General features: G+C 38.1%; 1 protein-coding gene across 2 annotated transcripts in view; it reads right to left on the minus strand.

The window, feature by feature from the left end:
• Positions 1-26774, minus strand: part of PRKG1 (protein kinase cGMP-dependent 1) — a 1335516-nt gene that overhangs the window by 868755 nt on the left and 439987 nt on the right. The gene's annotated exons all lie outside the window — the stretch shown is intronic.

Genomic DNA, 26774 nt, shown 5'->3' on the forward strand with positions numbered 1-26774 from the left:
GTTGCACAGAATCGGACACGACTGAAGCGACTTGGCAGCAGCAGCAGAGCATACACCAAGCACTTGCCTACCTTCACATTTTTAAAAAGCAAACAAAAAACAAAGAATAACCACACAGCCTGCAAAATATCCTGAACAGGTATAAAAAATAAAAAAAAAAAGAAATTACTCTCTCAAAAGCAGTTGTTCAAATGGTCTGGAAAAGGTTAGGAATGAGAAGATTTGGTTTGAAAGTTATTCTCAACACCAAGAAAATGAATTTTGTCCTCGTGTATCACCGAGAACAAAATAAGCTGAAACCAGGATAATATTTTAACAAGTTAAACTGAGGGTGGAATAAAACCACTGAACACCCCTCTAGATGGCAGTCAGGGGAAACGGCAAATTCAAGTCTTGCAGTAAGAGAGTTTTATCAGTTGATACATGGGTAAACAAAATGTGGAATTCTGTCGAGCCATAGTAAAGAATTAAGTACTGACTCAGGCTACAATATGAATCAACCTTGAAAACATGCTAACTGAAAGAAGCAAGTTATAAGCAGCACATATTATTGAAGCCAAGCAGGACCCTGTGGGGCCCTCTTAGGTACAAAAGCCACTCTATGTTTTGCATTTCTCCTAGACCCTTCCTTAGTTTCAAAGAGTAAACTCAAGTAGTTAGTGATTAGGAAAGCAAGGGAATGAAGAAACAAAGGAAAAGCAGTCAAACAGTAAAAGTAATGACAACTTAAACAACAGTTCAGCACTAGGCAGAATCCCAGTGCCTCCTCAAAGGATATACAGAACAATCTAATGCATATCTTTGAGCTGTCCTGCAGAAACTAAGACCCTTACCCAGGTGAAAGATGCTGATGAAGAGGACACAGACCCTAGACTGACTGGAACAAGAAGAAAGCCAGGCATCCTGCATCCCTCATCCCAAATGTTGCAATCAGGGAGTTTGGGTCTTTCACGCGTGAGCTGCCCATTCTTCTTGCTTTTTGCCAGCCAATAAACATCGTACTTTCCTTTGCCACAACCTGGCTTTACGGTGCTGTAGATGAGTAGACCCAAGTCTGGTTCCATTTATACTTAATGTCCAGAATAGGCAAATTTGCGGGGAACTGAATGTAGATGACTAGTTGCCAATGGCTGGGAGAGATGAAGGACTGGAGTATGATGGTGTTGGGGTACAACATTTGTTTTACAATAATGAAAATGTTCTAAATTTGCCTCTGGTGATGGATGCACACATTATAAAAATACTATTAATAAAAGCCACTGAATATCTTAAATTAGTAAACCTCATGGAATGTAAATTATAAAATAACAAGGATTCAGCACAGGCACATAGTAATGGCTCAGTTTTAAGACTGACCATTAATGCTATATATAGGATCATATTACCCCTTATGAGAATTTTGAAGATTCAGATAATTTGACCTCCATTATTTTTCAAACAGCCTTTCTCCTACTCCCTTTAGGACACTCACACCAACATTTTTCATCAAGTGTGACCTCATTTTCCTTCCCAAGTTCCCGTCAATCCCTTCCCAACTTCATCGAATGACTAACAGCACCAAAATCATCATTCAGTCATGAGATCAATGACTACAAATCCTTCTTACTGTCACATACTTAATCTACCCAATTACATTTATTCCATAACTAAAAGCCTTTCCTAAGCCTTTGCTCACAACATAGAACTCCTTTTCTGAATTCTTTGCCACCAAACAAACCAGAAAAGATATTAGAATCATTTTCCTTGATTACTGTTCTCATGAAATATCCCTCTGCTATGAAATTTACAGTAGTTTTTATAGAGTCAAAAATCAAATCCCTGGTGCTGTATATCTAGCCTTCCACAAACTAGGAGCCTTCCTAAATAAACCCGACACTGAATCTTTGGCCTTGTCAGTCTCTTTAATCAAACTTCATGGTCGAGCTCAAAAGTTCTTAACCTAATAGAATATATTATATATATAATATATACACACACACAAATATATATATATGCACATATATACACACACATATATATAAACCTAATAATATATATATGTATGTGTGTGTGTGTGTGTATAAAATCTTTGTTTTTAATGACCTCTGTAAAAATGTAGCATTTCCATAGTAATAGGCCATACAAGCATTAACAGTTCTTGTGACTTTGTCACCAATAAAAGTTATAATTTATATGAGAGCTGTTTCAGAAATCTTAAAAACTGTTTATACTTTGCACTCAAACTCATGGCAGTTAATAGATACATTGTTAGGTATTATTTAATGTGTTAAAAAAATACACATGCAGTAATGAATCAAAAATTTTTATTAAGTTCCTTTTTATATAATTTGTTTCCTTGGTAATTCAAAAGCAGCCAGCCTTATGTACTTCAGAATATTCAGAAATGAGGTCCCTAAAGAGCGGAATTCTGCAGAGATGCTTAGTACAGAAAAAGATTATTCAATTAGCCAGAAGTTCTTAATCTAGATTCCTCATAGAATCTTAGCATGGAATTAATAACTATGACTAATGGCCCAGAATTTGCATGAAAAGAGAAGACAAAGTAGATTAAAAACCAAAATAAACACTATTCTTGCTGGTTGGAATACTTGTTAAAGTATAACATTATAGATTCTACATCACTGTTTGTCAACTGAAGTCAAATGACTCCCTGGATATCTGGTTTACCTCTCATTGTATGTTATCTTTTTAATGTATCTTTGGCCATAGGAAGGAAAGAGGAAGTGGTAGCTCTTCTAGCACTAATCCAGTAAGATAAAGGAAGACATACTAGATATACTTTTTATATGGAAATGATAAAAATAGAGGCTTTATCTTGAATATTAAAAAAAAAAAAACACTTTGCCTTAATACATTTTTGTTAATCACCCTTCTAGTCTATTACACCCAACTAAGTCTAGTCTAGACACAGGACTGGAAAAGGTCAGTTTTCATTCCAATCCCAAAGAAGGGCAATGCCAAAGAATTTTGAAACTACTGCACAATTGCACTCATTTCACATGCTAGCAAGGTAATGATCAAAATCCTTCAAGCTAGGTTTCAAAAGTACCTAAACAGCATACTTCCAGATGTACAAGCTTGATTCAGAAAAGGCAGAGGAACCAGAGATCAAAATGCTGCTGTTCATTGGATTATAAGGATTCATGCCAGCATGCCCCAACTCCCAGGACTGTTGTAGGCCACTGTCGACCCACGCCTCTGCCAGAGACTCCTGGACACTCACAGGAAAGTCAAGCTCAGCCTCTTCTGGGGTCACTGCTCCTTTCTCCTCTGTCCTGGTGCACAGAAGGTTTGCTTGTGCCCTCCAAGAGTCTGTTACCTTAGTCCTGTGGAAGTTCTGCAATGAAATACAACAGACCTTCCAAGTCAAATTTACTGGGGAGTCTCAGTCCCTTCACCAGATCCCCAGATTGGAAAATCTGTTGTGAGCCCTAGAACTTTTGCAACAGTGTGAGAACTTCCTCTGTATAACTGTCCTCCAGTTTGTGGGTCATCTGCTAGGCGGCTCTATAGTGGAATTAATGGTGACTTCCTCCAAGAGGATTAAATCAAATCTCGTGTTTAAACAGTGGAAGCAACAAATAGATTCAAGAGATTAGATCTGATAGACAGAGTACCTGAAGAACTATATACAGAGGTTTGTAACATTGTACAGGAGGCGGTTATCAAACCCATCCCCAAAAAAAACAAATGCACTAAAGCAAAATAGTTGTCTGAGGAGGCTTACAAATACATGAGAAAAGAAGAGAAGTGAAAGGGAAGGAGAAGAGGAAAGATATACCTATTTTAATGCAGAGTTCCAGAGAACAGCAAGGAGAGATAAGAAAACCTTCTTAAATGAACAATACAAAGAAATAGAGGAAAACAATAGGATGGGGAAGACTAGAGATCTCTTTAAGATTTTTAGAGATACTAAGGGCATATTTCATGCAAAGATGGGCACAATAAAGGACAGAAATTGTATGGAACTAACAGAGCAGAAGATATTAAGAAGAGGTGGCAAGAATACACAGAACTATACAAAAAAGATCTTCATGACCCAGATAACCATGATGGTGTGATCACTCACCTACAACCAAGCATCTTGGAGTGATAGGTCAAGTGGGCTTTGGGAAGCATCACTGCAAACAAAGCTAGTGGAGGTGATGGAATTCCAGCTGAGCTACTTCAAATCCTAAAAGATAATATTGTAAAGTGCCACACTCAATATGCCAGCAAATTTGGAAAACTCAGCGGTGGCCACAGGACTGGAAAAGGTCAGTTTTCACTCCAATTCCAAAGAAGGGCAATGCCAAGGAATGTTCAGACTACCATACAATCACACTCATTTCACATGCTAGCAAAGTAATACTCAAAATTCTCCAAGCAAGGCTTCAAGAGTAAGTGAAACAAGAACTTCCAGATGTTCAAGTTGGATTTAGAAAAGGCAGAGAAACCAGAGATCAAGTTGCCAACATCCACTAGGTCACAGAAAGCAAGAGAATTCAAGAAAAACATCTACTTCAGCTTCACTGACTGTGCAAAAGTTTTGACCATGTGGATCACAGCAAACTGGACTATTCTTCAAGAGATGGGAATACGATACCACCTTACCTTACCTGCCTCCTGTAAAACATGTATTCAGGTCAAGAAGCAACAGTTAGAGCTGAACATGGAACAACAAACTGGTTCAAAATTGGAAACGGAGTACATCAAGCCTACATATAGTTTCATGTGAAATGCCAGGCTGGATGAAGTTCAAGCCAAAAACAAGGCAGCTGGGAGAAATATTAACAACCTCAGATATGCAGATGATGCCACCCTTATGGCAGAAAGTGAAGAGGAACTAAAGAACCTCTTGATGAAGGTAAAAGAGGACACTGAAAAAGCTGACTGAAAATTCAACATTCAAAAAACAAAGATCATGGCATCCAGGCCCATCACTTCATGGCAAATAGATGGGGAATCAATGGAAATAGAACCAGAATTTATTTTCTTGAGCTCCAAAAATCACTGCAGATGGTGACTGCAGCCATGAAATTAAAAGACGCTTGCTCCTTGGAAGAAAAGCTATGATCAACCTAGACAGCATATTAAAAAGCAGAGACATTACTTTGCTGACAAAGGTCCATATAGTCAAAGCTTGGTTTTTCCAGTAGTCATGTATGGATGTGAGAGTTGAACCATAAAACAGGCTGAGCACCAAATAATTGGTGCTTTTGAACTATGTTGTTGGAGAAGACTCTTGATTGAGATTCCTGTGGACTGCAAGGAAATCAAAACCAGTTAATCCTAAAGGAAATTAATCCTGAATATTCTTTGGAGGGACTGATGTTGAAGCTGAAGCTCCAATACTATGGCCACCTGATATGAAGAGCTGACTCATTGGAAAAGACCTTGATGCTGGGAAAGATTGAAGGCAGAAGGAGAAAGGGACAACAGAGGGTGAGATGGTTGGATGGCATCACAGACTCAATGGACTGAGTTTGAGTAAGCTCCTGGAGACGGTGAAGCACATGGAAGGCAGGTGTGCTGCAGTCCATGGGGTCACAAAGAGTTGGACACGACCGAGCAACTGAACAACAATAACACTGGATCATAGAGAAAGCAAGGGAATTCCATAAAAACATTTACTTATGCTTCATTGACTATGCTAAAGCCTTTGACCTTATGGAGCACAGCAAACTGAGGAAAATTCTTAAAGAGATGGGGGCACCAGATCACCTTAACTGTCTCCTGAGAAACCTGTATGGAGGTCAAGAAGCAACACTTAGAGTTGGATGTGGAACAACTGACTGGTTCAAAACTGGGAAATGAATACAAGAAGGCTATGTATCATCACCCTACTTATTTAACTTATATGTAGAGTACATCATGTGAAATGCCAGGCTAGATGGATCACCAGCTGGAATCAAGATTCGTGGCAGAAATATCAACAGCCTCAGATATGCAGATGATAGCACTCCAATAGTAGAAAGTGAAGAGGACTTAAGAGCCTCTTGATGAAGGTGAAAGAGGAGAGTGGAAAAAACTGGCTTGAAACTCAACACTCAAAAACAAGATAATGGCATCTGGTCTCATCACTTTATGGCAAATAAATGGGGAAAATGTTTAAGCAGTGACAGATTTTCCCTTCTTGGTTTCCAAAAATCACACAGAACGGTGACTGCAGCCGTGAAATTAAAAGATGCTTGCTTCTTGAAAGGAAAGCTATGACAAACCTAGACAGCATATTAAAAAGCAGAGACATCACTTTGCCAACAAATGTCCATAGAGTAAAAGCTATGATTTTTCCAGGGCTTATGTACAGATGTGAGAGTTGGACCATAAAGAAACTTGAGCACCAAGGAATTGATGCTTTTGAATTGTGGTGCTGGAGTAGACTCTTGAGAGTCCCTTGGACAGCAAGGAGATCAAACCAATAAATCCTGAAGGAAATTCACCCTGATGTTCATTAGAAGGACTGATGCTAAAGCTGAAGCTCCAATACTTTGATTACCTGATGTGAAGAGCCAACTCATTGGAAAAGATCCTGATGCTGGGAAAGATTTAAGGCAGGGGCAATAGAGGATAAGATGTTTGGATAGCATCACCAACTCAATGGACATGAGTTTCAGCAAACTCCGAGGGACACTGAAGGATAGGGAAGCCTGGTGTGCTGCAGTCCATAGAGTCACAAAAAATTGGAGATGACCTAGCAACTGAACAACAACCCTAGTACAGAGAAACTTTTATTAATACAAAGAAACCAAATAGATTTAAAATACTTAAAAGGATATAAAGTTCTATCTAATCTTGAGCAGCAACTAAAGAAAGTAATTTCCATAAAATATTATTCCTAAAGACAGCAATGTCCATGGATGATTTGCCTCTGTTTTAGAATGTCCTGATTCACTTATGTTCTGAATTCAAGCACCTCTAAATGACATTCATGCCCATATTTCTATTTTTCTAGATTTTAGTTCATCTACCAACTCGAGAACTTTTCATTCGAGCAACTAGTTTCCTTTCTTTTTATAAACTCTCCCAGCACACCATACCCCAGAGAAATAAATAAAAGGAATTTTCACTCTGCTTCAAGACAGGCTAATGATTACCAGCAGATCCAAAGTAAAAATTATTGTGTTTTTTGTTGTGAAGATCATAAAATAGATGTTAATTGACAATGCGCTTCTGTTCATTACACAGGTTTTACAAGAAAACTAGGATATAAAGGACGTCCCTGGTAGTCCAGTGGTTGGGAATCTGCTTGCCAATGCAGGAAACAAGAGTTTGATCCCTAGCCTGGGAAATGGGATCCCATATGCCTCGAAGCAACAGGGCCTGTGGGCTTCAACTACTGAACCTATGCACCTAGAGCCCATGTTCTGCTGCAATAGAAGCCACTGCAGGGAGAAGGCTGAGCACCTCAACCAGCGAGTGGCCTCTGTTCGCTGCAACTAGAGTAAAGCCCATGCGCAGCAACAAAGAGCCCATGCATGGCAATGAAGACCCAGCACAGCCAAATATTAAACAAACAAGCGAATAAAGTGAAGAATGCCAATGGTTTTTAAAAATGGGCTATAAGAATCCACCCAAATAATATCAGGAGAAAACTCTGGTATCTAACATATTAGAGTGCAAAAAACAAACATAATATAGAAGACATTTGGCACAGTGTGATTTTAAATTATGCTTGAATTCTAAGAAACACTCTGCCTTGTATATCGCTGCAGCTTCGCAGGGAAAAATAATGTTAAAGTTCACTAGCCCTGGGCCTTTATTTTTAACGTTCACCTAAGAGGCTGTGAAGCTCATGGTCTCTATTGGGAAAGTATAAAGTCACGAAAGATGGCAAGGGGCCAGTTAACATCTCCAGGATTATAAAGCAAGAATAAAATTAAAGCTCCTTAGTGAGACCAAGACAAAGAGCTTACATAAGTTCTTCACATTACCCACATATTTTATTCATTACAAAGCTCAGCAAAAATCAGAAGCCTTTTCCTGTGCTAATACCACCCTGTAGAAATGAGAAAATACTAAAGACATAGGACTATTTAACCCTTTTTGGGCCCTATGCAAGTTTGACCAGAACTGAATTTTAGTTGCTACCATAAGCATACTTTTTTTGATGAGTGAGAAGCTTAAACAAGTCTTGGGAAATATTGTCCCAGATAAAACCATTGTATTAAAGCTATTTATGTTAGAGAAGGTAGCTTTAAAATCCACTAATAAAAATTTCCATTCTCCAAAATAGTCTTTGGTATATATCAGCTGGAGATATATGGTTTTAATACACAAAGAAGATAATGACATAGAGACAGAGCTGAGTTGTTTTTGTTGTTGTTCATTTGCTGTGAAAAAGTATTACAATCTGGCGTTCAACCAATCTATTTGATAAATATAGATCAGCTCTTCCAGCTCTACAGGTAGAAAATGCAGTCACAGTTCTAAGAATGAACCTGTTTGAATTTTGGAAAAAAGTTATGTCCTCCTCTTTATGTGGGTATCATGACAATCAAAACAAATTAAAAGCCGGGACAGATGCAAAGTTCACAGAGACAAAACATACTTGTAGTAAGATACACTTAGAGGCACAGACCACAGAACAAATGAAAATCTCTACCTGATGGGAAAACATGAATGTCAACTTGTTGAAAGAGTTCATGTTTTCCATAGCCAAGAAACAGTTTCTAGTCCTTTTCTGTGCCCAGTAGAAACATGAGATACCCTCAAAGGTATTGGATCTTGAGTTGAATAATGATTACCTATCCAAATTAACAAGGAGTCATTTATACTCTGAGGATCAGAGGCAAAGAATCCTCTTTTGCAGGAAACTGCCTTCAATGTGGGAGATGTAGGTTCGATCCTCACATCAGGAAGATCCCCTTAAGAAGGAAATGGCAACCCACTCCAGTATCCTTGCCTGGGAAATCCCATAGACAGAGAAGCCTGGATGGCTACAACTCATGTGGTCACAAGAATCAGACATGACTTAGCAACTAAACCACCATTACCACCAATTATAAACTTAAGCTTCATGGTTATATGCCAGAAGAGAATTAAATATTCACCAGAATATTCTAAACAGACATATCACATAACTTTTAAAATTCCACCTAGGCATCTGTAGATGAGTCTTCCAAAGTAATTGGAGACATGGACTGAGTTAGTTATAACTTTTTTAGACAAAAATTCAAGCCTCATGTATATTAGCTAGCTATGGGGTAAATAGGACATGAACATTTTATTAGAGAAGATATAGGGGAAAATCAAAGAAAAGTTGCAGGCAGAGGAAAATGGAAATGAGGATGGATCAGTGAATTGAGGACTAAAAGCAGAGAGATAAGATTAAGGAAATAGGATGCAGACTAGCAAGAAGAAACTGTGGTAAGTTAATGCATCAAAGATAACAGATCAGTATTTGATTACCTGGAGTTTCATGTTGGCCTTTAGGAGAACTCTTTTTATGTATCTCCTGAAAACTGATCAGAAATGAACCTACAGGGATGCTAGCTCTCGCTGATACTTCTTCATGGAAGTCCTTCTGCGTGGATCACAAATAGCTTAGTTGTGTCAGCCAAATAAATATTTATAGTGATTGGGGTAGTGAGAGGAGTGGGGTGGGAGCAATAGTTACTATCAGGTGCCTAGTTCCTTATCTGCTCTCTAAATCCCAAAGATGTTTCCTTATTTGACTTCAAAACCCAACCTGAACTAATGTGAGGCTATTTATAGTCTTTATTTGACCTAAAAGAATCTGCATACATTTTTCTGCAGAAATGTGATTGTGTTTGATTATAGGTGCTGCCCTCCACACTCAATTGGGGTTATTATATAATATGTAATATATGTATAATATGTAATATATGTACAATATTCCTTTTCTAAAGTGTGAAAAGTTATGAATTCTGAAACATCTGACCACAAGGATTCTTAGAAAGCACTTGCAGATGGGTAGTATTAATACTTTTCTCTGGATAAAACTTCTCCCTTTATTATAAGTGGGTCCTTGTGTAACAGTCACGTGGGGGAAAAGTTTGCATCTCGAAAAACTACTGCTGACAGCAGGTACGTTAGGAAAGCACATACATAGAAAAGTATTTCTTACTCTCTTGGATTTTATGATAAGATTGTCCAGACGGACCCAAGAAAATGTCTATGGTGAGGGGGTCATCCTTTCCAAAGCATAAGGCCCAGGTAGAGAAAATATGTAGGCCAAAAATAAATAAAAGAGGGGACCTTGGAATGAAGATCAAATCCAATGGATGAGAACAGCTATTTTCTTTTAAACTTCAAGATGATAAATTTCCTTTATATAATTTGGTTCATGGGAAAGATTTAAACTTTATATTCCTAAATCTTAAGACAGTTTGTAGAAACCTTAAAGTGCTCTGTGGAAACTAACACATCTGAGAAATTGAAAAAAGAGGTTATGAAATTATTCCAAAAATAATTGGAACAGAAAATAATAAAAGTCCATGCAGAGAGAGAGATAGCCAAGACCTAAGAAACAGAGAGACCAAGAACGCCTAGGTGAGGAAAGTCACAGTAATAAAGAATCAGTTTCATTCCAAGCTTCCTAATAGTGAGGGAACTTAAACAAATACATTACTTTTTTCCCATTGCATATATATACAGGAGTAGGAGGAATTCTTTTGGAGGAAAAAAAAAAAAAGAAATTCTGGCTTTGGATGGTGAGAGAGAAAAAAAGACAGCATGAGCATAACTGTACAACAAACTGGTATCTTCTATAGCAGATTTACCAGGCAGAATGATTAAATATATGAATATTCTCTTATGAATTACTAAATATCCACTTTTATTGAACTATTAATACTTAAATAAGAAAACATTGCAGACTACTGCTCAATTGAAAGAAAACCTAGGACATTTAAATCAATGAACATTTACCACTGGACTCTACTTCTTAAGGGAAGGGGGACAATCTTTTCAAAAGTATATTGTAGTTTCAAGTGTCCAACACAGAATCAATAAATAAACATTTGCTGAATAATGTTTGGGCAGGGTTTCAGGGTTAATGTGAAGATTTTTTCTTTAGAGAGATAAGCAATTTTTTTTTTCACTGAAATGAATGTTTTAGTGATGAAGAAGAGCTACAAGTCTATTTTTAACTGCCTTATTCAGTTAGCATGGCAGGCACTTGTAGACAGTGGACAATTGTGCATCCAGACACACAAAACATTTTAAAACCTATGAGTCTTCCCCAAACATAATGCTATAAAATGTCCTTTTGCTAAAAATACTGGAATCAAGTAATTATCTACTTTTGAATTTTAATGAATAGGCCATCTGTTCATTCAAATTGAAAAAATGAAATTTTTCTACAAATTAACTACTTGATGAGATGTCTCTGGTGACTAAATCATCTGTGCTGTTTTTTGTTAGGTTTAACCTAAAGGTGACACTTAGCATATTATACCAAGTTTTGGAAAAAAAATGTTTTGTTTTATTTTTTCTGATCATATAATCATCACAGTTATCTATTTCCTTGACAGACTATATTATCAAAGGCTAATTTTTATTACCATAATTTTCACAAACCCTCTATTAAAATGAATCACTAGGAAAAAAAAAAAAACCTGCCCATTTTCATCAGTGATGCTTATGACAAAGTTTTCATTCTAAACATTCTGATTTACGGATTATCACCGTAATGATAAACAACAAATGTTTTCAATCTCCTTTTCCTCCTTTCTAAGAACATTGTGTTTTCTTTGTGCGGAGCTCTTCAATACAATAGCCATTTTCCACATGGGCAATTTAAATATAATTAAAACTAAATAAAATTTAAAAGTTGTTTCCTCAGTTGCTAACCATGTATCAAATGCTACATGTTGCCACCACATTGAATAGTACAGAATCTTTCTATCCTTTCAGAAGGTTCTGTTGGATATCACTGAAACATCCTTCCTGCTCTATTAAAAACAATACAACAGGTTGAAAAGGCAGTTGCTTATGCTAAGCCTTGTGTTAGCAAATGAGCTCAGCTCTCACAAGCCACTGAATCTTAACACAGCCAGTCAAGAAGCACCTGATAGCTTCTGTTAGGTGATCTGCCTGATAGACCTTGCTATTTCCATTAGAAAAGTAACCTTGCAATAACCAGTGTGCAAAAAAATCTTTCATTTTGTATAGCTCCTCGGAGCACCTTTGTACCTGCTAGATGGGATTCTGCCCAGCACAAATCAATGTTTGCTCAAGTAAACTTCTTAAAAATTTGAACATGCCTCAGTTTATCTTTAAGCATTTCTTACTATCATCCCGTCAAAGAATCATTCCTTCTTTTCATCAGCGAAGACCAATTTTTTCTCTTCAACTTTCAGTCAGGTCTGTTTTGTATAAAAACTATTAAAGACATGTGCCCTGCGCCACCCTCTTCAATTTAGTTCCTCAAAATACCACATCATTCTACAACTAGTTGATTTATCTAATATCTCTTTCAGTTTTTTTTTTAAGTCTTTAGAAATAAAAAAAGACAAATTGTGTACAGTTGTGGGAAACAAAAGCAAAATTGGTGGCACTTTATAAATAATGCAAAACAGCACCACGACTTTGGCAGAAAATATACTTCAATCATACCAGCAGCTAAAGCTTTTAGTCTAATTATAAATGAAAATGCTATTACAATCTGAAATTACATCTAAGTTATTAAATTAGTATGCCTGATATTACAGTTACAGAAAATATTCAAGATGCTGCCTTTTAGAGAAAAGCTCCCTTTGTCTAATTGGCCACAGATAAAGGCAAGGTTCTTACACACTATGGCTGAATTGAACCAGGATTGAACAATCTCATTTGAACTTTTAGAAGCAGTTTTAAACATGTATACCCCCTGTCATGTGGGAATTCACCTATAAAGTAAACCTTGTTACAGAGATAACATAATTCAATTATTTTCTTCAAGTCTGATCTTTGCTTTTAGCTAGGGCTTCCATTACATTCTAGCCCCCAAGCCTCCAACACACATCAATACCCAACAGAGTCTGTTAAGTCACGATGATGAGGTTTCCTTGTCCTTGGCTTTTCTTTCCAGAACACTCCATGCTAAGACCCTCGCTATTTCCCAGACCTCACTAATTTCAAGGAAATTTCTCATACTAGGTATTTCCAATTGCCACAATAAGCAACTGGTATAATAACTCCCCCCATTTCCATCTTGATGGTTCAATGGTAAAGAATCCGCCTGCCAATGCAGGAGACCTGGGTTCAATCCATAGGTCAGGAAGACCCCCTGACAAAAGAAATAGCAAACCACTCTAGTATTCTTTCCTCAGAAATCTCATGGACGGAGGAGCCTGACAGGCTACAGTTCATGGGTCACAAAAGAGTCAGACATGGCGTTGCATCAAAACAACAACATTCCCACCCAACATGTATTTCTTCCTGAACTCCTTTTTCCCTCTTGTCAAGATTCTTTACATAAGTATATATAATACCCCCACATAAGTTTCCATCATACCCACATCATCAAAGAAACTCTGCCTTTTAAGGATAGTTTTTTCCCAGCAAATAATGAACACACAAAGACTGTTCTCAGATCAAACTGGATTCACTTCTCTGCAATAGGTGGATATATTTCTACTATTTTATAGAAGACAGATTGCTTCATTGCTGCTTTAACTAGACTTTAAAATATACAGTAGTTGCTAAATGTTCTTCTCCAAGCACACCACAAATAAACTTTGAAGTAGTGTCCCGAAGACCTGTGTCCCAAATTGATCCAGGTCAAGTAAACCAGGTTCTAGAGGGGGGGGGTGCTAACTTTTGCAGTTCTTAACACTCCCCAGGTGATTGCCATGTGCTGACAGACTTGGGCTTCAGGATCACTGCAACCAATACAATATCTGATAAAAGAAAAGAAAGTAACCCCATAAGTGACCTGACAAAGCCCATCTTTTATGGGTGGGAGTGGAGACAGAAGGGAGGACTTCTATTTTGAAAACCCAAAACAAGTTAATATCATGGAAACTATGTATCAGAAGACTACAACCGAGTCATGGGAGCTATTAGCGCTGGCATATTCTCACTATTGTAAAAAGCAATAGGAAAAATTTAGAGACAGAAGAAATTTAAATTTATAGAATTGTTAGCAAAAGTCTTCAAAGAATAATGTTCTTTAAAAAAAAAAAAGACGTTAAGGCAAACTGGCAAACATTTTTCTGTAAAGGACCAGACTATGAGTATTTTAGTCTTTACAAGCCACGTGGTCCCTGTTGCAGCTACTGAACTCAGCTGTTGTGGTGTGAAAGCTCCCATAGACGCATGTAATATATGAGCATGCCTGTGTTCTAATAAAACTTTATTTACAAAAAAAGGCAGAGCATTGGATTTGATCTAGCTGTCCTGTGCCAACTCCAACTTTAAGGGATATGGCATTTCTTCAAAACTATTATGATGAACTGTATTTTCTGAAGATCCATAATAGCATCTCCCATCTCACAAGCTCTTCTAAAATGTGCCCTTACCATTTCCTCCATCAAGAGGTGATCTCTATTTTTCAACCTTTTAGAATTTCCTATAACTGCTTTGGCAAATAGAATATGATACAGATAATGCTGGCCTGGCAGCTTCTGTTTCCCATCTCTTGGAATGCTTTCAACACAGGGCCAGCCACCATGCTGTGAGATACTCAAAGTACACAGAGGATTGATGAGCAGGCATTTCAATTAAACCCCAGCTTATGGTCAGCACTGATGGCCAATCACATGATTGTGTAAGTGTGCTCAGCCCCCCATCTTTGCAAGCCCATGAACTATAGCCCACCAGGCTCCTCTGTCCATGGGATTTTCCAGGTAAGAATACCAGAGTGGGTTGTCATTTCCTTTTCTAGGGGATCTTCCTGACCCAGGGACTGAACTGGTGTCTCCTGCACTGGCAGGCAGACTCTTTGACCACTATGCCACCAAGGAAGCCAATCTTATCATTACGTATGTGACCCACATTTGTAACTTGACTTATGTTTCTAACAGACAGTGCTATCTGGAATTGACATGTTTAAGGGAGATAAAAATTAACCCCCTTGGGAAAGTGAAAGTCACTCAGTCATGTCTGACTCTTTGCAACCCCATGGACTGTAGCCCGCCAGGCTCCTCTGTCCATAGGATTCACCATGCAAGACTACTAGAGTGGGTTACCATTTCCTTCTCTGGGGGATCTTCCCAACCCAGGGATGGAATCTGCATCTGTTACATCTCCTGCATTGGCAGGTGGGTTCTTTACCACTAGAGTCACCTGGAAGTCCATCTTTCAATTTTTAATATCTTAAGATTTGGTTATCTTAAATATATATCCTGGCCAAGTACCCATATAACTCCATTCCCAGTTGCTATCTGACTACAATCACATGAGGGATCTTCCAGAAGAAACACTTAATGAACGCAGGTCACCCACAGGACCACAGGAAATTGTTTTAAACCACTAAATGGTTTGTCATGCTACAATATAAGGAGAACAACATTTTTGATGTTGTTATTATTCAAGGATTGAGGGCACTTTTTCAGCTAATGTAAATGCTTTTAATTAGAATTTTAGTAATACACAAAAGCAGACACTTTTTAATTCCTTCAGATTAAATAAATGTATTTCCTCTAAAATTCATGGATAAGTCTCACTTAAGCCATATGTCTAGGTCACCCATAAGTACAATGGCTATATTAAGTAAATTCATTTAAAAAGTGTCCTAGAAGTTCTTCTTTACTCATGTTAATCATCATAAATTTAGTCATGGGTACTGTGCAGGGAAAGGTATGTCCTGAGGTATGTCTATATTGTATGTCTATAAAGGTATGTCTATATTGTAGCTGGACCTTTAGCTGTTACAAAGGAAGAGAAGTGGGGTGGAGTCATTAAATACTACTGCATCACTGTGATTCTGAGAAATTTCAGAAATCAGCTATGTGATCAAATTAGGTTAATCCTAATATGAACCAATTTTTCTTTAAAACAATTAGAGCCAATTAAAAAAAAAAACTTAGTACTAAAAGTACATGGTGCTTCAGAATTGACATAGCACATTTTTAGAGTTGTTTCAAAACCTGAAACTTCCAGCACACAGCTTCATTTAGAATGGATTCTCACATTTTGAATGGTTGATTAACTCACCATCTATTCACACAATAATCATAATACTGAACAAATAAATCTGAGCATATTAATATACAGACTCTTTTGGCAAAAATAATGAAAAGAGTGAAACCAAATTTTACTGAAGAATTTAAGTTTCAACTAAGAATAACTCTGGATCACTTAAACTGGGAAGATTATTAAAGTGAGAAAACTAAATTCTAATGTGCTTCTGTGGATTCAGTAAAGAGACAGATGCTGAAATCTGAAAGAAATAGCCCAGAGGCAAGAATCGGGATTCTGAATAATAAAGCTAAAAACTGGCGACAAAATTATAAACCTTGTATTAAAAGGGATGAGAATAGGGAAATATGACTCAGGAGAGCAATTTTCTTAGAGTCATCAAGTATTAGAGTTGAAATATACATTCAAGGTCATAACATCCAATCATTTATTCTACAAATGAGAAAAACTAGATCTTAGGAATCTCATCAACGTGGTAAAATAAAAGAAAACAAAATTCCTGCTGGAGGAGAATCAGAACTAGAATTCAGTTCTCCTGTCTAGACTTCTTTTAGAGTTCTTGCTACTCCAGTGCTGCTGTTTTTAGAAGGATGAGGACTGATGAATGGAAGGGCAGAGTCACGCCTAGTCACCTCCCTGTTTCAGAAGTAAGCACACACCTTATTACTAGGATGGCCAGTGCCGAATATAAAAAGCACACTGGATGTTATGCCAGGTGTCAACAATGTCAATAGAATGTCAATAATGTCAATAGAATTTTGAAACAATCATATAAAAAGTCTAAGAAAAAAGCAAGTTATACATTTTTGAAGAGAAAGAAAACTGACAAGTCTTAAATAAACCAAGTATGATACTCACTTATTTCATAATTTCTCACTCACAAATTTATAATTCCTCAGGAACATCAAGAGCTCAACTGACTAAACATAAATTGAGATGGTCTAGATAGGAACAGAAGACTAGCTCTTAGGTCTTAAGTATTTAGTTGCTTCTTTTTCTCAATGTACACTGCCTAGTATATTCACCATGGAACAGCAGCACAGAATATAGAAATGAAATAGCTCTTGCTGAGGCTCAGAATAAGAAAGGATTCAGGGACTTAAGTAGCTAGTTACCCAGAATTTACTTTGGGAAACAGAGTTGTTTTGGAGTAGTCCCACGTTTCTCTTTTAAACTCTAAATAATTTTAATATTTCCGGCCCATATTTGTTGTACCCATTCTGACTTTATAGGCTTAAACCATCTCCTTTTCCTGGTTCCATTTACTTGAGGTAGAGCTAAAAACATCATTTCCCTGCAATTTTCACTTTCTTGACTACTTTCCTTGCCCTTTTGCAACTTCTTTAGGTGCTTTTTGCCTTTCCCAGAGAAGTGTCTTTAGAGACCTACTTCACAATATTCACTCTGAGCCTTTATGTACCACTTTCAGATAAACACAAGTGCTTTTTAGACTGCAGTGACCCAGAATGGCTCCTGGATTCTTCATATTACTGTTTGGAAATCTCAGACCGTCCTGGTTTTGAGAATCTCAAAGAAGCTGCTCATGGATATTTACAGCTGCATGGCTAAAATTTTAGACTGTGCCCTGCTATGAAAGATTTAAATGTCTGGAATTTTAGTGAAGCTATTTCTATACCTCTTGACTGTATTTGGAGACCCACTGATAACTTTACCTTTTAAGCAGAATACCAAGCTGAGGTCTACAGGTGTGACAGATGTTCTCCAGTCTGGAGTAGAGAACTGTGATAGCAAAAGGCACTATCACTAAGACAGAAGTACAGATGCTACAGGTGGAAGAGAAATTAAGGCTCATGTGTATCAGTCTAGGAATCTTAGGAAGTTAACAGTTGGGTTCTAAGAGGGAGAAGTATTAATACATTCTAACATCTTTTTATCTCATTATTTCTTCAGTTCAGTTGTGTCTAACTCTTTGTGACCTCATTGACTGCAGCATGCCAGGCTTCCCTGTCCATCATCAACTCCCGGAGGTTACTCAAACTCATGTCCATTGAATTGGTGAAGCCATCCAACCATCTCATCCTCTGTCATCCCCTTCTCCTCCCACCTTTAATCTTTCCCAGCATCAGGGTCTTTTCTAGTGACTTGGTTCTTCCTACCAGGTGGCCAAAGTACTGGAGTTTCAGCTTCAACATCAGTCCTTCCAATGAATATTCGGGACTGATTTCCTTTAGGATTGACTGGCTGGATCTCCTTGCAGTCCAAGGGACTCTCAAGAGTCTTCTCCAACACCACAGTTCAAAAGCACCAATTCTTCCATGCTCAGCTTTCTTTATAGTCCTACTCTCACATCCATACATGACTACTGGAAAAACCATAGCTTTGACTAGATAGACCTTTGTTGGCAAAGTAATGTCTCTGCTTTTTAGTACGCTATCTAGGTTGGTCATAGTTTTTATTCCAAGGAGCAAGCGTCTTTTAATTTCATGGCTGCAGTCACCATCTGCAGTGATTTTGGAGCCCAAAAAACAAAGTCTGTGACTGTTTCCATTGTTTCCCCATCTATTTGCCATGAAGTGATGGGACCAGATGCCATGATCTTAGTACACTGTCTCTTGGTACAATTAAAGCACACAGATAGAAATGATCACTCAAATCTGATGGAGAAATTGAGGGGTAGTGTAGTCACAGCTATCCCATGACTACGCACTAGCAGCAGTTTCAGTGCAGGGACCTTCATCCTTATCTCGCGGTTCCCAGCATATGGCACCACTACCCCAAGAGGCAGAGTCAGAGGATGTTTTGTGAGAGGAGAAAAATATTCTCTGAAATTACCTATTTGACGACAAATGCTGATTCCATATCTAATATGTTTCAGAATTCATATCTGAAGCTGCCAATTTGAGTAGTTTCTCATTTTTAGGGAAAAAAATCCCAATTAGTTGTTGGTTCCAGGTGGTTTTTAGCTTTTCTGATTAATCAGATTTGCCCTTTACTGCAATCTGGAAATTTCCCTAGAGAAAAATCAAACCCTCTATTTAATCTGTGAAACTGTTCATTTATAATTTACGATTTGAAGTTCCACATGTACAATAAATCTGGCGATCGTAATGATGTAGGCCTTTAGAATTCCAAATCAAGGCAGCTATTGAAGGGCAGAGCCTTCAATAGGCAAATCTGAGTCAGATAAGGAATGAATATAAGCTATAAAGATAAGGATTACCCCAGCACAATCTCAGTCAGGTGATCAAGGTCAGTATCAACCGTGGTGAGTCGTGTTGATAGTATGAACTCTTGATATGAGGGCATGTGTGTTTGCACACATGCGTGCACTCACACACACTCAGTGGCTCAGTCCTGTCTGACACTTTGCAACCCCATGGACTGTAACCCACCAGGCTCCTCTGTCCATGGGATTTTCCAGGCAAGAATACTGGAGTGGGCCACCATTTCCTCACCCAGAGGACCTGCCTGACCCAGGGATCAAACCTGCATCTCTTGAGTCTCTGCAATGGCAGTCTGATTCTTTGCTTCTGCACCACCTGGGAAGCCCTGATATGATGAAAATGATACTTTACTTCTGTGGTTTTCCTTCAAAAAACATAACCCCAATCTCACGTTGAGAAAAGCAGACAAATCCAGCTGAGGAACATTCAAGAAAATATCTGATCAGTACTGTGAAACTCGTTAAAGCCAAAAAAAGCCTGAGAATCTGTCACAGCCAGGAGGAGCCTAAGGAGAGACAGGGATTAAACATAAAGTGTTATCTTCAATGAGATCTTGAATCAGAAAAACATTAGGTTTGTAAAACTTTTTGATATAACTATATATTTACAGAGTTGATTACCACTATAGTAGTTATTTGAGAATAATCTAGCCCTGTTTTTTGAAATCATATGTAATTAGACTTTACAATATGTATAATTTTTCGTATGTAATTCGATCTTCATAATTTTATATTCGCTTCCATGGTGGCTCAGTGGTAAAGAATTTGCCTACCAATACAAGAGATACAGGTTTGATCCCTGTGTCAAAAAGATCCCCTGGAGAAGAAAATAGAAACCCACTCAAGTATTCTTGCCTGGGAAATCCTGTAGGCCAAGGGGCCTGGCAGGCTACAGTCCATAGGGTCACAGGAGTTGGACACAACTTAGTGACCAAGCACCCCCCTCCACCCCGCCAACCAACAAAACCAACAAAACATGAATAAAAAGTGGGCTCTAGTTATTAAAAATGTATCAGTACTGTTTCATTCATTGTAACAAATTAGTACATTAATGTGAGATATTTATAATGGTGAAACTGGGTGCAGCATACACGAGAACTCTCTGTGTGTACAAGCATGTGTGCTAAGTCACTTCAGTCATGTCCAACTCTTCATGACCCTGTGGACTGTAGACTGCCAGACTCCTCTGTCCATGGGATTCTGCAGGCAAGAATACTGGAGGGGATTGGCATGCCCTCCCACAGAGGATCGTCCTGACTCAGGGATCAAACCCGCATCTCTGCACTGGCAGGAGGGTTCTTTACCACCGGTGCCACCTGGGAAGTCCAGGAACACTCTGTACTTGTTTTAAAACTCTTTTAAAGCGAAAACTCGTTTTAAAGTTATTTTTAAAAAGTCTGACTAGCAACCACTACTTCCCAAACAGTAATGATCATACTAATCACCTGGGGATCTTGTTAATTGAAGACTGATTATGGTAGATTTAAGGCAGACCCCAGGAGTCTGTATTTCTAAAAAGCTCCTAGGTGAGGCCAGTGTTCATCCAACAATCAATCAAAGTAGCAAGGTTCGAAATCTAGTGCAAGATTTCCCAATCTCCGTATGGTTATCATTTTGGCTGGATAATTCTCTGTTGTGGGGACTATTCTGTACATGAAACAGCACCTCTGATTTCTACCCGCTAGATGATAACAGCTTCCCTTTCTCCCAGTTATAACAACCAAAAAAAAAAAAATGTTGCTAGGCACTGCTAAATATTTTCTGTGGGGAAGGGAGTCACCTCCATTTGCAAGCCACTAATTTAGAGGATTCATTAAAATGTGACTTTTAGGGGACTACTTAGAGGGCTATTTAAATACTTATAATATTTTGATGCTTAGTAAGTATATTTCAGGCTTCCAGAACACATAACTAATTATTTCATTAAGTTTAGTTACTAGGAATCATCAATTCACTATCACCATAAAATAGGACTTAATATGGTTTCTATCTTCTGGGAATTTACCATTAAGCAGAAGTTGTGTGGCATGTTAGAGGCATAGGAAGACAGGGAACTACAAACATATTAACCAGTGAATTACAATAAAACCTGAATATAAGACTGGGTGCCACAAACAATATATTTGCATGGCTTTAGACAATTTACAGAATGTTTGTACATGTGTCATCAACTCATTTGAGCCTGCTAAGTACCCTTGGGAAGATATATTATCCCAGATCTGGAAATAGGTTCACAGCAGTTACTTGCTCAGTATCAACAGAAAATTCAAGTAGAACAAAGATCAGATCCAAATATTCCAAATTCTAAATCCCCATGATACCATTAATTTATCTAATATGGAAAAGTCTCCTATTAGTTAAGCCTAATAGTTAGGCTTCAAGGGGAAATATAAGACTTTATCCAGACAGTAGAAGGGACAGACTTCTGGCAGTCAGCTTGACTAACAAAGGTACCTGAAGATAAAACATAAATAACAAAGCAATTGCTAGAGATGAAAGATAATTCGGGGTACAATGTCAAGAGCACAGACCTGCAGTAAAAAAGCCTACCTTCTAATTTCATTTCTGGTAACTCTGACTCAGGCAACCTCTGGCAAATCAGTTCACTATCCTGAAAACTACATTCTTTACTCTTGTAATAGGGATATTAGAACTTAGGTTACAAGTCTCTAGTGGTGATTGGATGGCTTACGCCCAGGCAAGTTGAATGTGCAGGTAAGGAAGATTGCACATGTTACTTAATCCACCTAACCATGATCTTAAGACTCCAGCAAGTCAAACTGAATGTGTCTGTGTGTCTGTTGGTTCTGAGGCTCACACCCAAAATGTGACAACAGTATTAGCTCTAACTATCAATGCTGGTGTGAGATTAACATGTCCTCAGTTCTCCTGTTCCTTCTAAGAATTCATTAGGAGCCATTTTTTTCTTCCCCCAGTGTGCCCAACAAAGTCAACTTGAATCTTGCTTAAGCTCAATGGATGCTAGTCACTCCCTTTCCCAAGGCACCTCAGGAAGAAAAAGGAATCAGTGAGCTGCAGTTAATTTTGTTCACTGAGCACTTACTGAGCATGCTTATCTGTCAAGGAACTGCAGCACCAGTAGGTAGAAAAAGAACACAAAAATGCAAGTGGGGGAATTGCACAGACAGTTCTTATATACTTTAAACCAGATGTACATGCAAACCCCAAGCACAAAATCCTTTTGTTCTTATGCTTGTCCCTTCACAGATTGGACATTCATCAACAGCAGTAGAAGCTGATAATTACTTTGTGGCTGCCATATGTCATGGACTGAGGTGAAAAACAACTTACAGACCCTCTCAATCTTCCTAACATCCCACAAATGAGTTAGTATCTTTACTTTACAAATGACTGATGACTAGAGAGGTAAATGACTCGTTGGAAGTCACAGCAAGCCAACCCGTTTAAACCTTATTATACTTTAGCACTTATCCAGTTCCACCAGCAGCCAGTTATCATGTTTAAAGTTTCTGGTGTTAACCAGGATCCTACGAAGACAATCTTTAGAAAGTAGCTGCACAACCTACCCAAGACCAAGACGAGAGGCAACAAACTCAGGCGCCCAGATGAGAACAGACAGCCACCTTTGTAGTGCTCAACGCTAAATCCACAACAGCACAGATCACTGGATAGAGAAATCACCTGCTGGCTCTTTGCAACTTCCCAGCATACCTCATGCTTCTTGAGTTTACCCATTCATTACACCATCCCCACCACCCAGCATAGTTGCTGATATGGTACTGTGATGTACTTACTCGCTCAGTCATGTCTGACTCTTTGTGACCCTACAGACTGTAGCCCATGAGGCACCTCTTTCCATGGGGATGGATATGGCAAACACATAAAGAATGCAGCAAGCATAAACATGATTTCCACTGTATCCCAAACACTGGTATTTTCCAATGCAGTCTGAACCAAGAAGGGTAGAAAGTCCAAATAAGAGAGACCAAGTATACATAATGAAAAGAACAGAAACGCACATAATCTCAATGGGATAAGACTGCAGAAGATCACAAGCAAGAGCCAGATCAATAAGCCAAACCAATAACACCCTCGGTGCTTCGTGTTTCTATTACAGTCAGTAATGCCCCGGGATAGGCAGGTGCTACGCACTTTACCTTTATAAGCCAAGGGTTTCCATCTGTGCTCAGGCCCTGAAGAGGCTCTAGAAATGCAAATACAGGCCAACAATGTCCTTCAAGACTAATAGAGATCAGTCAACTGTAAAACACACACACACACACACACGTGATGCCCTTGTCAATTTCTCATGCCAAAGTGACCAGCCCGCGTGCAATTAAATAGAAATTGGGCCATACACAGTGCATTTCCTGCTAAACTTCTCTACAGTCATTGTAATGAAAGCACATACAATTCATGTCTTTTTTAACAGTACAAAGATAGGACAAATCATACAGATACCTAACTGGGGGAAAAAAAGAGAAGGCATTAAAAAAAATGGTGATTAAAATGTTCTCTACACACAAATTAAAAGTAATCAAAATTCATGATGAAACATCTTACAATGGACTGCTTGCTTTGTTTTGCATAACTTCAGTCTTATTACATGTAAGACTGTAAGAGATTATGCTACAAATAGTTCCACGACCATCCAGTCAGTGCATCCTCCTTAGACTTATGTAGGTAAGCAGCATTTCCCCATCCAAAAGGATTTTTTTCCCTATAAACAAACTTCAGAAAATTAGAATTTGCAAATGGTTTCCAATTCTACTTCACATATATGGATGCAATGTACCTGAACATATCATAATTCCGAAAAATGAGATAAAGAGTTATGAAAACACCATATGTGTTAACCTTTTACTTTAAACAGCTGATTGTCCTCAAGTCTGTTAAGCATTTTTCTTTATGGAGATATTTCCACCTAAGTGCTAAATTTCAGTCTCAGAAAAACTACGGGATAAAAACTGCCTTACTTTCTCAGCTGGTGTTTCAGTCACTACTGAAATTTATAGCTACCGTAATATTTGGTTAAAATGCATGTTTTGACCAAGTGATCCCTAACTTGGAACAATTTCCACTCTCTCTCGGCTGGCAGCTGATACCTTCATCAATGCCAGAAAATGCTATTTTCTTAAGAGGTGTAGTTTGCCCCTTTGCAATTGCCACTTCGTCTTTTGACTCTGCTGTAAGCATGATGAACTGGCAGATACAGTGATTGATGGCACCAGCCAAGACTGGACCGCAGAGAGATTAAAAGGTTGCTTGTAGTCTGTGATATGGATTTGCAGGCACACTGCCCTGAGGTTAAGTCACCCAAAAACACGCTCTCCAGTGGCCGTGCCTTTCAGCAGCCAGGCACCAGCTGCAAAATGTGCTGGCTTTGTTTAAAAAGGCCCACCTGCTCTAAGAATGACAGCTGGAATGCACTGGGGAAAACATTCTGGAGTTGGTGTCAAAAAACCAGAGTTTGAGTTACAGCTTTGTTAGGGACTATCTGTGGAACCGAGGAAAATCCACCAAATTCCAATTCAGTTTCCTTACTTATACAGTAACAGTTTTAATACCTGCCTCATCTGGGTGATGATGGACAGAAATGATGGTTGAGCCTTCTAACTTGTAAAGCAACACACAGAGTAAGTTTCCTTCATTCTGTTAGATGCCTGAGTTATCCTGCTAGGCATTATGACTGAATATTCTATTTCAAAATCTATAGTAGATGCTATTTTTATCTTTAAAAAAGGCTTATGCATGCATCCCATTCAACTGTCACCAGGATCAAGATCTCCTTCACAATGTCCTCAGGGAATACACACTATGCTTACCATCCATGCTTGCAGTAGCACATTAAAGGGTCCCCATATACTCTGGCTGGTATTTTGTCATGAGAAAGTCAATCGTTCAGGTTGAGCCATTATTTAAAAGCCAAATCCCTGGCAGAGGAATGCAGTGATTTTCATCATTCATCACCCCTTTCAAGTGGCTTTACTTCTCAGACTCTCATATTGAATGCCAGCCATCTATTGGCCTTTCCATATGCAATCTTTAATCATTACAAACAAATCTCTTTATAAAGGAGAATCCCAAAGCTTCAAGAAGGTACTAAAAATGCTCAGTCTAGTAAAGGGGGCAGTCAGGTTTCAAACCATCTGATTTCAAAGCTCACAGTCTTTTCATCTCTATAAAGGACTCTCATTTCTTCACCTTCTTAATAACTTTAACCAGGTTACCCAATTATAATATCTGGTCTCCTTTCTTTTACCCCTCCATAGTCACTTCAATCATTTAATTTTCTTTGTAGGTCTTTTTCAAAAAAACAATCATCCAGACCCTACCATGTCTATGTTCACTTATCTGATAATGTCCTGAGATCCACTTGACCATTTTTTACTTGTAGATATTGACCATACTATAAGGAAGATATACTCATCATTTTCATCATGCCTCAAAGTCTGTTCTAAGAAGCTATACATACTATTTTCTGAGGTGATGGTTATTCTATGTATCCCAACCTAGACAGAGTAGTGATGTTATCAGCCAGATATTCATATATCTTTTGAAAGTATAAAACAGACGTAAGGTGTCAGAAATAGGAGGGATGGACCCAGAAGACGTAATGAAAGAAGGCTAAGAAACAAAACCAACCTGTATGCTTGCTGGATGTGGCTCTCAAATTAAGTGACAGTAATTATCTTCAACCCAGAGTGTTAAAAGTACACATATATGTAAAACTATAAGCAGACAGCCTAAGGCAGTTCAGCCCTGTCTGCCATAGACATTTTTGAGAAACCATTTTCCAGCGGCACACTTGGATAATCTGCTGCATTTCTCAGTATCAGGCAGTATTCTTTGAAATTCATTAGAAATTCACATGGCACATTTCATTCATCTGTTTAAACATCTGTTGGTCTATGCTGCTCAACTTGATTTTGTGTTTTAACTCCCGAAGCTTTCCCTTCTAAATCTCCAAAGTTGTGTTTTTTCATGTCTTAGTTTTACAAAATACCAAAAAGATAACATACATCCTTATCAGAAATACAGCATTAGAAACAATAATATCATCTGAAATCTTAAAATAGTTATGGTCATTTAAATTACTTTATTAAAATGATTCACATGTGTAAGGTACACAGACAAATAAGAGGGAGACTATACATTTCAGTATCATATTATTCTGAGCAACCAAAAATTATTTAGTTAAAAACACTTTTAATAAGTATATAAAGGCTAATAACAAGAATCTGAAGTCTCACCCAAACCTTGACTGCAGCACATTCCATTATTGATTATACCATTATAATCAAGATGTCACTCTTCTTGGTACATGCATTCAAGCTCTGGTAAATTCACAACTGGTAAAAGTGTTTTATCTAATTTTGCTGCTAAGGTACCAGTAGGGCAGGCTGTAAGCACCAGCAGTATGTGCTGTAACAGTGAAACACTGCCTGTGCAAATGGCTATATTTCTCCATGTTTGTTTAAAAACATGTGGGCTGCCGTTTACTTTGTTTTGGTTCATTCTGAGAAAAGAGAATTTGAGA

This window comes from Odocoileus virginianus, chromosome 7 (assembly GCF_023699985.2).
Source record: "Odocoileus virginianus isolate 20LAN1187 ecotype Illinois chromosome 7, Ovbor_1.2, whole genome shotgun sequence".
Taxonomy (NCBI): Eukaryota; Metazoa; Chordata; class Mammalia; order Artiodactyla; family Cervidae; genus Odocoileus; species Odocoileus virginianus.